The following is a 12,674-nucleotide window of genomic DNA, read 5'->3' as shown; positions in this document are numbered from 1 at the left end:
TTAGTCTGCACCCGTCTGAACCTAAGAGCAGACCTTCCTCAGTCTGCACCCGTCCGAGCCTAAGAGCAGACCTTCCTCAGTCTGCACCCGTCCACGCCTAAGAGCAGATCTTCCTCAGTCTTCACACGTCCACGCCTAAGAGCAGACCTTCCTCAGTCTGCACCCGTCCAAACCTAAGAGCAAACGTTCCTCAGTCTGCACCCGTCCGAGCTTTAGAGCAGACGTTCCTCAGTCTGCACCCATCCACGCCTAAGACCAGACCTTCCTCAGTCTGCACCCGTCCACACGTAAGAGCAGACCTTCCTCAGTCTGCATCCGTCCGAGCCTAAGAGCAGACCTTCCTCAGTCTACACCTGTCCAAGCCTGAGAGCAGACCTTCCTCATTCTGCACCCGTCTGAGCAAACCTTCCTCAGCCTACACCCGTCCCAGCCTAAGAGCAGACATTTCTCAGTCTGTACCCGTCCGAGCCTAAGAGCAGACATTCCTCAGTCTGCACCTGTCAGAGCCTGAGAGCAGACCTTCCTCAGTCTGCACCCGCCCGAGCCTGAGAGCAGACCTTCCTCAGTCTGCACCAGTCCGAGCCTAAGAGCAGACCTTCCTCAGTCTGCACCCGTCCACGCCTGAGAGCAGCAGACCTTCCTCAGTCTGCACCCGTTCGAGCCAAAGACCAGACCTTCCTCAGTCTGCACCCATCCGAGCATAAGACCATACCTTCCTAAGTCTGCACCCGTCCGAGTCTAAGAGCACACCTTCCTCAGTCTGCATCCGTCCGAACCTAAGAGCAGACCTTCATCCGAGCCTAAGATTAGACCTTCCTCAGTCTGCATCCGTCCCAGCCTTAGACCAGACCTTCCTCAGTCTGCATCCGTCCGAGCGTTAGAGCAGACCTTCCTCAGTCTGCATCCATCCGAGCCGAAGAGCAGAACTTCTTCAGTCTGCACCTGTCCGAGCCTGAGACCAGAACTTCCTCAGTCTGCACCCGTCCGAGCCTGAGAGCAGACCTTCCTCAGTCTGCACCCGTCCGAGCCTAAGAGCAGACCTTTCTCAGTCTGCACCCATCCGAGCCTGAGAGCAGACATTCCTCAGTCTGCATCCGTCCGAACCTAAGAGCAGACCTTCATCCGAGCCTAAGATTAGACCTTCCTCAGTCTGCATCCGTCCCAGCCTTAGACCAGACCTTCCTCAGTCTGCTCCCGTCCGAGCCTAAGAGCCAACCTTCCTCAGTCTGCACCAGTCCGAGCCTAAGAGCAGACCTTCTTCAGTCTGCACCTGTCCACGCCTAAGAGCAGACCTTCCCCGCTCTGCACCCGTCCGAGCCTTACATCAGAGCTTCCTCAGTCTGCACCCGTCCAAGCATAAGAGCAGACCTTCCACAGTCTGCATCCGTCCGAGTCTAAGAGCATACCTTCCTGAGTCTGCACAAATCCGAGCCTGAGAGCAGACCTTTCTCAGCCTGCACCCATCCGAGCCTAAGAGCAGACCTTCCTCAGTCTACACCCATCCGAGCCTAAGAGCAGACCTTCCCCAGTCAGCACCCATTCGAGCCTAAGAGCAGACCTTCCTCATTCTGCACCCATCCAAGCCTGAGAGCGGACCTTCCTTAGTCTGCACCCGTCCGAGCCTAAGAGCAGACCTTTCTCAGTCTGCACCCATCCGAGCCTGAGAGCAGACATTCCTCAGTCTGCTCCCGTCCGAGCCTAAGAGCCAACCTTCCTCAGTCTGCACCCGTCCGAGCCTAAGAGCAGACCTTCCCCAGTCTGCCTTTTCCAAGCCTAAGAGCAGACCTGCCTTAGTCTGCACCCGTCCGAACCTGAGAGCAGACCTTCCTCAGTCTGCACCTGTCCGAGCCTAAGAGCAGACTTTCCTCAGTCTACACCCGTCCGAGCCTAAGAGCAGACCTTCCTCATTCTGCGCCCATCCAAGCCTGAGAGCAGACCTTCCTTAGTCTGCACCCGTCCGAGCCTAAGAGCAGACCTTTCTCAGTCTGCACCCATCCGAGCCTGAGAGCAGACATTCCTCAGTCTGCTCCCATCCGAGCCTAAGAGCCGACCTTCCTCAGTCTGCACCAGTCCGAGCCTAAGAGCAGACCTTCCCCAGTCTGCCTTTTCCAAGCCTAAGAGCAGACCTGCCTTAGTCTGCACCCGTCCGAACCTAAGAGCAGACCTTCCTCAGTCTGCACCCGTCCGAGCCTAAGAGCAGACCTTCCCCAGTCTGCACCCGTCCACGCCTAAGAGCAGATCTTCCTCAGTCTTCACACGTCCACGCCTAAGAGCAGACCTTCCTCAGTCTGCACCCGTCCAAACCTAAGAGCAAACCTTCCTCAGTCTGCACCCGTCCGAGCTTTAGAGCATACGTTCCTCAGTCTGCACCCATCCACGCCTAAGACCAGACCTTCCTCAGTCTGCACCCGTCCACACGTAAGAGCAGACCTTCCTCAGTCTGCATCCGTCCAAGCCTAAGAGCAGACCTTCCTCAGTCTACACCTGTCCAGGCCTGAGAGCAGACCTTCCTCATTCTGCACCCGTCTGAGCAAACCTTCCTCAGCCTACACCCGTCCCAGCCTAAGAGCGGACCTTTCTCAGTCTGTACCCGTCCGAGCCTAAGAGCAGACATTCCTCAGTCTGCACCTGTCAGAGCCTGAGAGCAGACCTTCCTCAGTCTGCACCCGCCCGAGCCTGAGAGCAGACCTTCCTCAGTCTGCACCCGTCCGAGCCTAAGAGCAGACCTTCCTCAGTCTGCACCCGTCCACGCCTGAGAGCAGCAGACCTTCCTCAGTCTGCACCCATCCGAGCATAAGACCATACCTTCCTAAGTCTGCACCCGTCTGAGTCTAAGAGCACACCTTCCTCAGTCTGCATCCGTCCGAACCTAAGAGCAGACCTTCATCCGAGCCTAAGATCAGACCTTCCTCAGTCTGCATTTGTCCCAGCCTTAGAGAAGACCTTCCTCAGTCTGCATCCGTCCGAGCCGAAGAGCAGACCTTCTTCAGTCTGCACCTGTCCGAGCCTGAGACCAGAACTTCCTCAGTCTGCACCCGTCCAAGCCTGAGAGCTGCCCTTCCTCAGTCTGCACCCGCCTGAGCCTAAGAGCAGACCTTCCTCAGTCTGCATCTGTCTCAGCCTAAGAGCAGACCTTCCTCAGTCTGCACCCATCCACGCCTGAGACCAGCAGACCTTCCTCAGTCTGCACCCGTTCGAGCCAAAGACCAGACCTTCCTCAGTCTGCACCCATCCGAGCCTAAGACCATAACTTCCTAAGTCTGCACCCGTCCGAGTCTAAGAGCAGACCTTCCTCAGTCTGCATCTGTCCGAACCTAAGAGCAGACCTTCATCCGAGCCTAAGACCAGACCTTCCTCAGTCTGCACCCATCCGAGCCTAAGACCAGACCTTCCTCAGTCTGCATCCGTCCGAGCGTTAAAGCAGACCTTCCTCAGTCTGCATCCATCCGAGCCGAAGAGCAGAACTTCTTCAGTCTGCACCTGTCCGAGCCTGAGACCAGAACTTCCTCAGTCTGCACCCGTCCGAGCCTGAGAGCAGACCTTCCTCAGTCTGCACCCGTCCGAGCCTAAGAACAGACCTTTCTCAGTCTGCACCCATCCGAGCCTGAGAGCAGACATTCCTCAGTCTGCTCCCGTCCGAGCCTAAGAGCCAACCTTCCTCAGTCTGCACCAGTCCGAGCCTAAGAGCAGACCTTCCCCAGTCTGCCTTTTCCAAGCCTAAGAGCAGACCTGCCTTAGTCTGCACCCGTCTGAACCTAAGAGCAGACCTTCCTCAGTCTGCACCCGTCCGAGCCTAAGAGCAGACCTTCCTCAGTCTGCACCCATCCACGCCTAAGAGCAGATCTTCCTCAGTCTTCACACGTCCACGCCTAAGAGCAGACCTTCCTCAGTCTGCACCCGTCCAAACCTAAGAGCAAACCGTCCTCAGTCTGCACCCGTCCGAGCTTTAGAGCAGACGTTCCTCAGTCTGCACCCATCCACGCCTAAGACCAGACCTTCCTCAGTCTGCACCCGTCCACACGTAAGAGCAGACCTTCCTCAGTCGGCATCCGTCCGAGCCTAAGAGCAGACCTTCCTCAGTCTACACCTGTCCAAGCCTGAGAGCAGACCTTCCTCATTCTGCACCCGTCTGAGCAAACCTTCCTCAGCCTACACCCGTCCCAGCCTAAGAGCAGACCTTTCTCAGTCTGTACCCGTCCGAGCCTAAGAGCAGACATTCCTCAGTCTGCACCTGTCAGAGCCTGAGAGCAGACCTTCCTCAGTCTGCACCCGCCCGAGCCTGAGAGCAGACCTTCCTCAGTCTGCACCAGTCCGAGCCTAAGAGCAGACCTTCCTCAGTCTGCACCCGTCCACGCCTGAGAGCAGCAGACCTTCCTCAGTCTGCACCCGTTCGAGCCAAAGACCAGACCTTCCTCAGTCTGCACCCATCCGAGCATAAGACCATACCTTCCTAAGTCTGCACCCGTCCGAGTCTAAGAGCACACCTTCCTCAGTCTGCATCCGTCCGGACCTAAGAGCAGACCTTCATCCGAGCCTAAGATTAGACCTTCCTCAGTCTGCATCCGTCCCAGCCTTAGACCAGACCTTCCTCAGTCTGCATCCGTCCGAGCGTTAGAGCAGACCTTCCTCAGTCTGCATCCATCCGAGCCGAAGAGCAGAACTTCTTCAGTCTGCACCTGTCCGAGCCTGAGACCAGAACTTCCTCAGTCTGCACCCGTCCGAGCCTGAGAGCAGACCTTCCTCAGTCTGCACCCGTCCGAGCCTAAGAGCAGACCTTTCTCAGTCTGCACCCATCCGAGCCTGAGAGCAGACATTCCTCAGTCTGCTCCCGTCCGAGCCTAAGAGCCAACCTTCCTCAGTCTGCACCAGTCCGAGCCTAAGAGCAGACCTTCCCCAGTCTGCCTTTTCCAAGCCTAAGAGCAGACCTGCCTTAGTCTGCACCCGTCCGAACCTAAGAGCAGACCTTCCTCAGTCTGCACCCGTCCGAGCCTAAGAGCAGACCTTCCCCAGTCTGCACCCGTCCACGCCTAAGAGCAGATCTTCCTCAGTCTTCACACGTCCACGCCTAAGAGCAGACCTTCCTCAGTCTGCACCCGTCCAAACCTAAGAGCAAACCTTCCTCAGTCTGCACCCGTCCGAGCTTTAGAGCAGACGTTCCTCAGTCTGCACCCATCCACGCCTAAGACCAGACCTTCCTCAGTCTGCACCCGTCCACACGTAAGAGCAGACCTTCCTCAGTCTGCATCCGTCCGAGCCTAAGAGCAGACCTTCCTCAGTCTACACCTGTCCAAGCCTGAGAGCAGACCTTCCTCATTCTGCACCCGTCTGAGCAAACCTTCCTCAGCCTACACCCGTCCCAGCCTAAGAGCAGACCTTTCTCAGTCTGTACCCGTCCGAGCCTAAGAGCAGACATTCCTCAGTCTGCACCTGTCAGAGCCTGAGAGCAGACCTTCCTCAGTCTGCACCCGCCCGAGCCTGAGAGCAGACCTTCCTCAGTCTGCACCCGTCCGAGCCTAAGAGCAGACCTTCCTCAGTCTGCACCCGTCCACGCCTGAGAGCAGCAGACCTTCCTCAGTCTGCACCCGTTCGAGCCAAAGACCAGACCTTCCTCAGTCTGCACCCATCCGAGCATAAGACCATACCTTCCTAAGTCTGCACCCGTCCGAGTCTAAGAGCACACCTTCCTCAGTCTGCATCCGTCCGAACCTAAGAGCAGACCTTCATCCGAGCCTAAGATCAGACCTTCCTCAGTCTGCATCCGTCCCAGCCTTAGAGCAGACCTTCCTCAGACTGCATCCGTCCGAGCCGAAGAGCAGACCTTCTTCAGTCTGCACCTGTCCGAGCCTGAGACCAGAACTTCCTCAGTCTGCACCCGTCCGAGCCTGAGAGCTGCACTTCCTCAGTCTGCACCCGCCTGAGCCTAAGAGCAGACCTTCCTCAGTCTGCATCTGTCTCAGCCTAAGAGCAGACCTTCCTCAGTCTGCACCCATCCACGCCTGAGACCAGCAGACCTTCCTCAGTCTGCACCCGTTCGAGCCAAAGACCAGACCTTCCTCAGTCTGCACCCATCCGAGCCTAAGACCATAACTTCCTAAGTCTGCACCCGTCCGAGTCTAAGAGCAGACCTTCCTCAGTCTGCATCCGTCCGAACCTAAGAGCAGACCTTCATCCGAGCCTAAGACCAGACCTTCCTCAGTCTGCACCCATCCGAGCCTAAGACCAGACCTTCCTCAGTCTGCATCCGTCCGAGCGTTAGAGCAGACCTTCCTCAGTCTGCATCCATCCGAGCCGAAGAGCAGAACTTCTTCAGTCTGCACCCGTCCGAGCCTGAGAGCAGACCTTCCTCAGTCTGCACCCGCCTGAGCCTAAGATCAGACCTTCCTCAGTCTGCATCCGTCTCAGCCTAAGAGCAGACCTTCCTCTGTCTGCACCCGTCCGACCCTAAGAGCAGACCTTCCTCAGTCTGCACCCGTCAATGCCTAAGAGCAGAACTTCATAAGTCTGCACCAGTCCGAGCCTGAGAGCAGACCTTCCTCAGTCTGCACCGTCCGAGCCTAAGAGCAGACTTTCCTCAGTCAGCACCCGTCTGAGCCTAAGAGCCGATCTTTCTCAGTCTGCACCCGTTCGAGCCTAAGACCAGACCTTCCTCAGTCTGCACCAGTCCGAGCCTGAGAGCAGACCTTCCTCAGTCTGCACCCGTTCGAGCCTAAGAGCAGACTTTCCTCAGTCTGAACCCGTCCGAGCCTTAGAGCAGACCCAGACCTTCCTTAGTCTGCACTCGTCCCCGCCTGAGACCAGACCTTCCTCAGTCTGCACTTGTCCACACCTAAGAGCAGACGTTCCTCAGTCTGCACTCGTCCTAGCCTCAGAGCAGTCCTTCCTCAGTCTGCACCCGTCCGAGCCTGAGACCAGACCTTCCTCAGTCTGCACCCGTCTGACCCTGAGACCAGACCTTCATTAGTCTGCACCCTTCTGAGCCTAAGAGCAGACCTTCCTCAGTCTGCTCCCGTCCAAGCCTAAGAGCAGACCTTCTTCAGTCTGAACCTGTTCGACCCTAAGAAAAGACCTTCCTCAGTCTACACCCGTCCGAACCTAAGAGCAGACCTTCCTCAGTCTGAACCTGTCCATGCCTAAGAGCAGACATTCTTCAGTATGCACCCATCTTCGCCTAAGAGCAGACCTTCCTCAGTCTGCACCTGTCCACGCCTAAGAGCAGACCTTCCCCGCTCTGCACCCGTCCGATCCTTACATCAGAGCTTCCTCAGTCTGCACCCATCCAAGCATAAGAGCAGACCTTCCACAGTCTGCATCCGTCCGAGTCTAAGAGCATACCTTCCTGAGTCTCCACAAATCCGAGCCTGAGAGCAGACCTTTCTCAGTCTACACCCGTCCGAGCCTAAGAGCAGACCTTCCCCAGTCTGCACCCATTCGAGCCTAAGAGCAGATCTTCCTCATTCTGCACCCATCCAAGCCTGAGAGCAGACCTTCCTTAGTCTGCACCCGTCCGAGCCTAAGAGCAGACCTTTCTCAGTCTGCACCCATCCGAGCCTGAGAGCGGACATTCCTCAGTCTGCTCCCATCCGAGCCTAAGAGCCAACCTTCCTCAGTCTGCACCCGTCCGAGCCTAAGAGCAGACCTTCCCCAGTCTGCCTTTTCCAAGCCTAAGAGCAGACCTGCTTTAGTCTGCACCCGTCCGAACCTAAGAGCAGACCTTCCTCAGTCTGCACCCGTCCGATCCTAAGAGCAGACCTTCCCCAGTCTGCACCCGTCCACGCCTAAGAGCAGATCTTCCTCAGTCTTTACACGTCCACGCCTAAGAGCAGACCTTTCTCAGTCTGCACCCGTCCAAACCTAAGAGCAAACCTTCCTCAGTCTGCACCCGTCCGAGCTTTAGAGCAGACGATCCTCAGTCTGCACCCATCCACGCCTAAGACCAGACCTTCCTTAGTCTGCACCCGACCACACGTAAGAGCAGACCTTCCTCAGTCTGCATCCGTTCGAGCCTAAGAGCAGACCTTCCTCAGTCTACACCTGTCCGAGCCTGAGAGCAGACCTTCCTCATTCTGCACCCGTCTGAGCAAACCTTCCTCAGCCTACACCCGTCCCAGCCTAAAAGCAGACCTTTCTCAGTCTGTACCCATCCGAGCCTAAGAGCAGACATTCCTCAGTCTGCACCTGTCAGAGCCTGAGAGCAGACCTTCCTCAGTCGGCAACCGTCCCAGCCTAAAAGCAGACTGTAGGAAGGTGGAATCTGACTATATGGTTCCCCCACTTTTTTCCTGGTGTTTTGCTGGTTTATGACTTAGTTGGACTGGGATCCTGCTATTCAGGGCCCCAGTCTATCTGCCTTCTCTGTAAAATGGTTTGCATGTACATTAGGTACATATCTAATTAGAATCTGGAGTGCCTTATAAGCCCCTAGTCTATGGTATACTATGTACCTAGGGCATAAGTACCTCAGAGGCCTACCAGGGGCTGCAGCATATATTATGCCACTCGTGGGAAGCGCTCCAAAATGACACCACAGGTCTGCTACTGCAGCCTGGGTAAGGCCGCATTCTACACCGTTAACTATACGGTGTTGGTGCGGCGACTAAAGGAGGTAGGGATTAGCGAGCGGGCCTTAGCCCTCCTCTCCTCGTTTCTAGATAACAGAAAACAAAGTCTCAATTGAGAGGGTCTATAATCGGGCAATTTCAATCTGCCCTGCGGCATCCCACAAGGCTCAGCTCTGTCCCCTACTCTGTTTAATGTTTATGCGAGGCCGTTGGCCAGGGTAGCGATGAAACACGGTTTTGCCTTCGTGTCCTATGCAGATGATTCGCAATTGGTGATATCTGTATCCGATAGGCCGGAGTTAACAGCGGCAAGATTCCATGCTTGTCTGAAGGACGTCATGGAGTGGATGAGTCAGAGTTTCCTAAAGATCAATACGAAGAAAACAGAAGCTATTGAATTTGGGAATGGACCACCAATATGGAGCGATTTGTGGTGGCCACTAGAGGTGGAGGAATGTCCTCTACCAGTAAGAAAGGTCAGGAACCTCGGGGTGATTTTTGATGATAGACTGAACATGTCAGCTCAGGTGAACAGTTTAACTTCAGCCTGCTTTTTCCTGCTCCAGACCTTGCGTAAAATCCTTCCCTTCGTTCCCCGGGCACTTTAGAAGACGGTAATGGCCGTCCTCTTCATGTCCAGACTAGATTATTGTAATGAGATGTTCCTGGGCGATTAACCTAAACACTCTGGGATAGGCCTTGTCTGCTCGCGCCAAGCTACCTAGAGGGTGAGCAGGGGTTATTGTTAGAGTGTGCCCCCTTACCCTGACTGGAAGAAGGACTCTCTGCTTGTCCCAGGTACCTACCTGTGCCGACCAGAGAATCCAGATTCTAACATTGGTTGTCAGCGGTGAGGATTACGAATTTGCGTTTGTGATACATACACAGTGATTGGTGAATGCCACATAGTGAAGGCAGACCAATAGCGCGACCACTTACTTTTAATCGCATTTTTGCTGGAAATCGCCAGTTGTTAAAGAAATCATGCCTGGTTCAGTTGTTGTGGAAAGGGCAGCATCTCTCATCTCTGAAACTGAAGACGTGGAATGGGAAGAAGAGAGATTAGAGAGCTACACCAAGGTCCAGCTGAAGGGCTTCTGCAGAAAATTCAAAGTCCCCACTGTTGGATGTAAGCTCAAAGTAGATCTTTGCAAGGCGCTGAGGGCCTGGATGAAGTCAAGAAAAGACTCTGATAGGAGGAAATTGAGCGGGCAGAGAGCATCCCTAGCTTGGGCAGAAGCCTGTCGCCAGAGGAGTTGGCCGACAGGAAGGAAACCAGAGCTCATGAGGTAGAGATGGCGAAACTAAATGGACAACTGGCAATGGAAAGGAAAAGGCTAGAGATGGAAGAGAGGAGAAGCCAAATGGAGCATGAGATGAAATTGAGGGAGCTGGAGTTGAAAGCTCAGGGCTTGCGAAGCACTCCCTCTGGTTTCAGCACACCCCCAGTGCAGGTAGAGTCCAGAGTATACATACCCAAAGATGTAGTGAAGGATTTTTTTAAAGTGATGACATAGGGCAATGGTTCAAAGCCTACGAAGTAGCCATGACCTCCCACCGGGTCCCTGAGAAGGATTGGGGAGCGGGGTTGTAGGGGCGATTCTTGAGTGAAGGGCGGGACACACTGCTAGATTTGCCCTCAGATGTGTATAACTCTTACCCCCATATGAAGGAAGCATTGATGGCTAGGTATGGGTTGACCCCTGAGTTATATAGACAGAGGTTTAGGGGTTGCACTAAGATTCCCAATAGTACGTATGTGGAGTATGTGACTTTCTTTTGCAGAGCGCTGGATGGTTGGGTAAAGGATAGTAAGGTAAATGATTATCAAGGGCTTCTTGATTTAGTGGCATGGGAGCACTTGTCCAGTAATTGTTTTCCTGAGCTACGCCAGCACCTGATTGATAGTAGGCTGACTAACCCTAGGAAGCTTGCTGAGGAGGCGGACCGCTGGGTCAGTACCAGGGTCCACAAGGGTCACGTGGGAGATTCCGCCAAGGGTGGGCAGGGTCCCCAGCAGAAGAGTGGGGGGGACAGGGGTAACCAGAGGGAGTTCCCAAAAAGGCCCCAAAGTAATCCCCAAGGGAACCAAGGGAAAGGTTCTCAGCCTCCCCCACCCCAGAAACCGACCGGGGCCCCGACAGGTCCTCCTGTTCAGAAGGGGCCCATAAGATGTTACAGGTGTAGTAACGTGGGGCATTTTGCCTCTGATGTAAAGTGTCCTTTGTAGGTAAACCAGCACCCACTGGTGCTCCACCCCGGCAGGTGGCTAGTGTAGCCTCGGGGGAGGAGATGGGTGTCCAAGGTGGGTGGGGTCCCACAGAGATGTCCCTTGTCTCATTAGGAGACTGTGAGGTGGTCCCCCCAACCCAACTGCCTGAGAACACTAAGAAATACAGGCAGTGGGTGACCATCAATGGCTGTAGGATTGAAGCTCTGAGAGGTACAGGAGCCAGTGTGACAGCTGTCAAGTGTCACCTGGTGTCTCAAGAGCAGGTTGTCCCAGGAGCATTCTATCCAGTGGTTGCCGCTGACAACACAGAGAGTCACTGCAAGGTGGCTCAGGTTCCCTTAGAGTGGGGGGGGGTCTCTGGTACTCTTCAGGTAGCTGTGAGGCCCGCCATGCCTGTAGACTGTCTGTTAGGGAACGATTTGGGGAGCTCACCTTGGGCTATGGTGGAGCGGAGTGCTCACCTGGAGATGTTGGGTATGCCGGATTGGGGGTGTGTCACCACACGGTCCATGGCAACCAGTAGGGGTGCTCAAGAGGTCCTGGAGCCTGAGAGGGAGGTCCAGGGACCGGCCTTAGAGAGAAGGAGCAGGGGGCGCGGGTAACTGGCCCCTGAAGTTCCCACGGCCCAGGAGGAAGCAGACCTTGAGGGGGATGCCCTGGGGCCTACCGGGGAACAGATAGCTGAACTGGTGGACCTGCCTGAGCTGACCCATTGGCAGCAGGAAGGAGGCCCCTCCAAGAAGGACTTTTGTAAGGCGCAGAAAGAATGCCCTTCTCTCGTGGGTATGCGGCAGCAGGCTGCAGACCAGGCCGCAGGTGATCAGTCTGGGTCACATTTCATTTACTGGGAGAACGACCTCCTATATACAGAGCCTAAGGTTGCTGAGCCTGGGTCAGCCCGTGCGCTGGTGGTACCCCAGGACTTCAGAGCCTTCCTACTGGGGCTGGCTCACGATGTGCCATTGGCAGGGCATTTGGGGCAGGACAAGACCTTTGAAAGGCTTGTCACCCACTTTTATTGGCCTCAAATGCACAGGAGTTCAGACACTCACTGCAGGACCTGTCAGACTTGCCAGGCAAGTGGAAAGAGTGGGAGGAAGCAGAAGGCTCCACTCCAGCGGGGAACAACCTTTACAACGCAACTTTTACAACGCACTACCTTTACAACGCATTTTTTACAACGCATAATCCATTACAACGCATGAAATTACAACGCATGACACTACAACGCATTTTTAAAAACTACCTTTACAACGCATTCCATTACAACGCATACTACCATTACAACGCATACCATTACAACGCATAATATTACACTACACTATCCAACACTTACCCTACTGTTGCACCCCCTTGAGTTAGAATAGTAATTTTTACCCCTATACTATCCAACACTTACCCTACTGTTGCACCCCCTGGAGTTAGAATAGTAATTTTTACCCCTATACTATCCAACACTTACCCTACTGTTGCACCATCTGGAGTTAGAATAGTAATTTTTACCCCTATACTATCCAACACTTACCCTACTGTTGCACCCCCTGGAGTTAGAATATTAATTTTTACCCCTATACTATCCAACACTTACCCTACTGTTGCACCCCCTGGAGTTAGAATAGTAAGTTTTACCCCTATACTATCCAACACTTACTCTACTGTTGCACCCCCTGGAGTTAGAATAGTAATTTTTACCCCTATACTATCCAACACTTACCCTACTGTTGCACCCCCTGGAGTTAGAATAGTAATTTTTACCCCTATACTATCCAACAATTACCCTACTGTTGCACCCCCTGGAGTTAGAATAGTAATTTTTACCCCTATACTATCCAACACTTACCCTACTGTTGCACCCCCTGGAGTTAGAATAGTAATTTTTACCC

The sequence above is a fragment of the Triturus cristatus genome, chromosome 6, assembly GCF_964204655.1.
Source record: "Triturus cristatus chromosome 6, aTriCri1.1, whole genome shotgun sequence".
Lineage (NCBI taxonomy): Eukaryota > Metazoa > Chordata > Amphibia > Caudata > Salamandridae > Triturus > Triturus cristatus.
The sequence above is the reverse complement of the archived record's forward strand: the minus strand, read 5'-3'. Positions refer to the sequence as shown.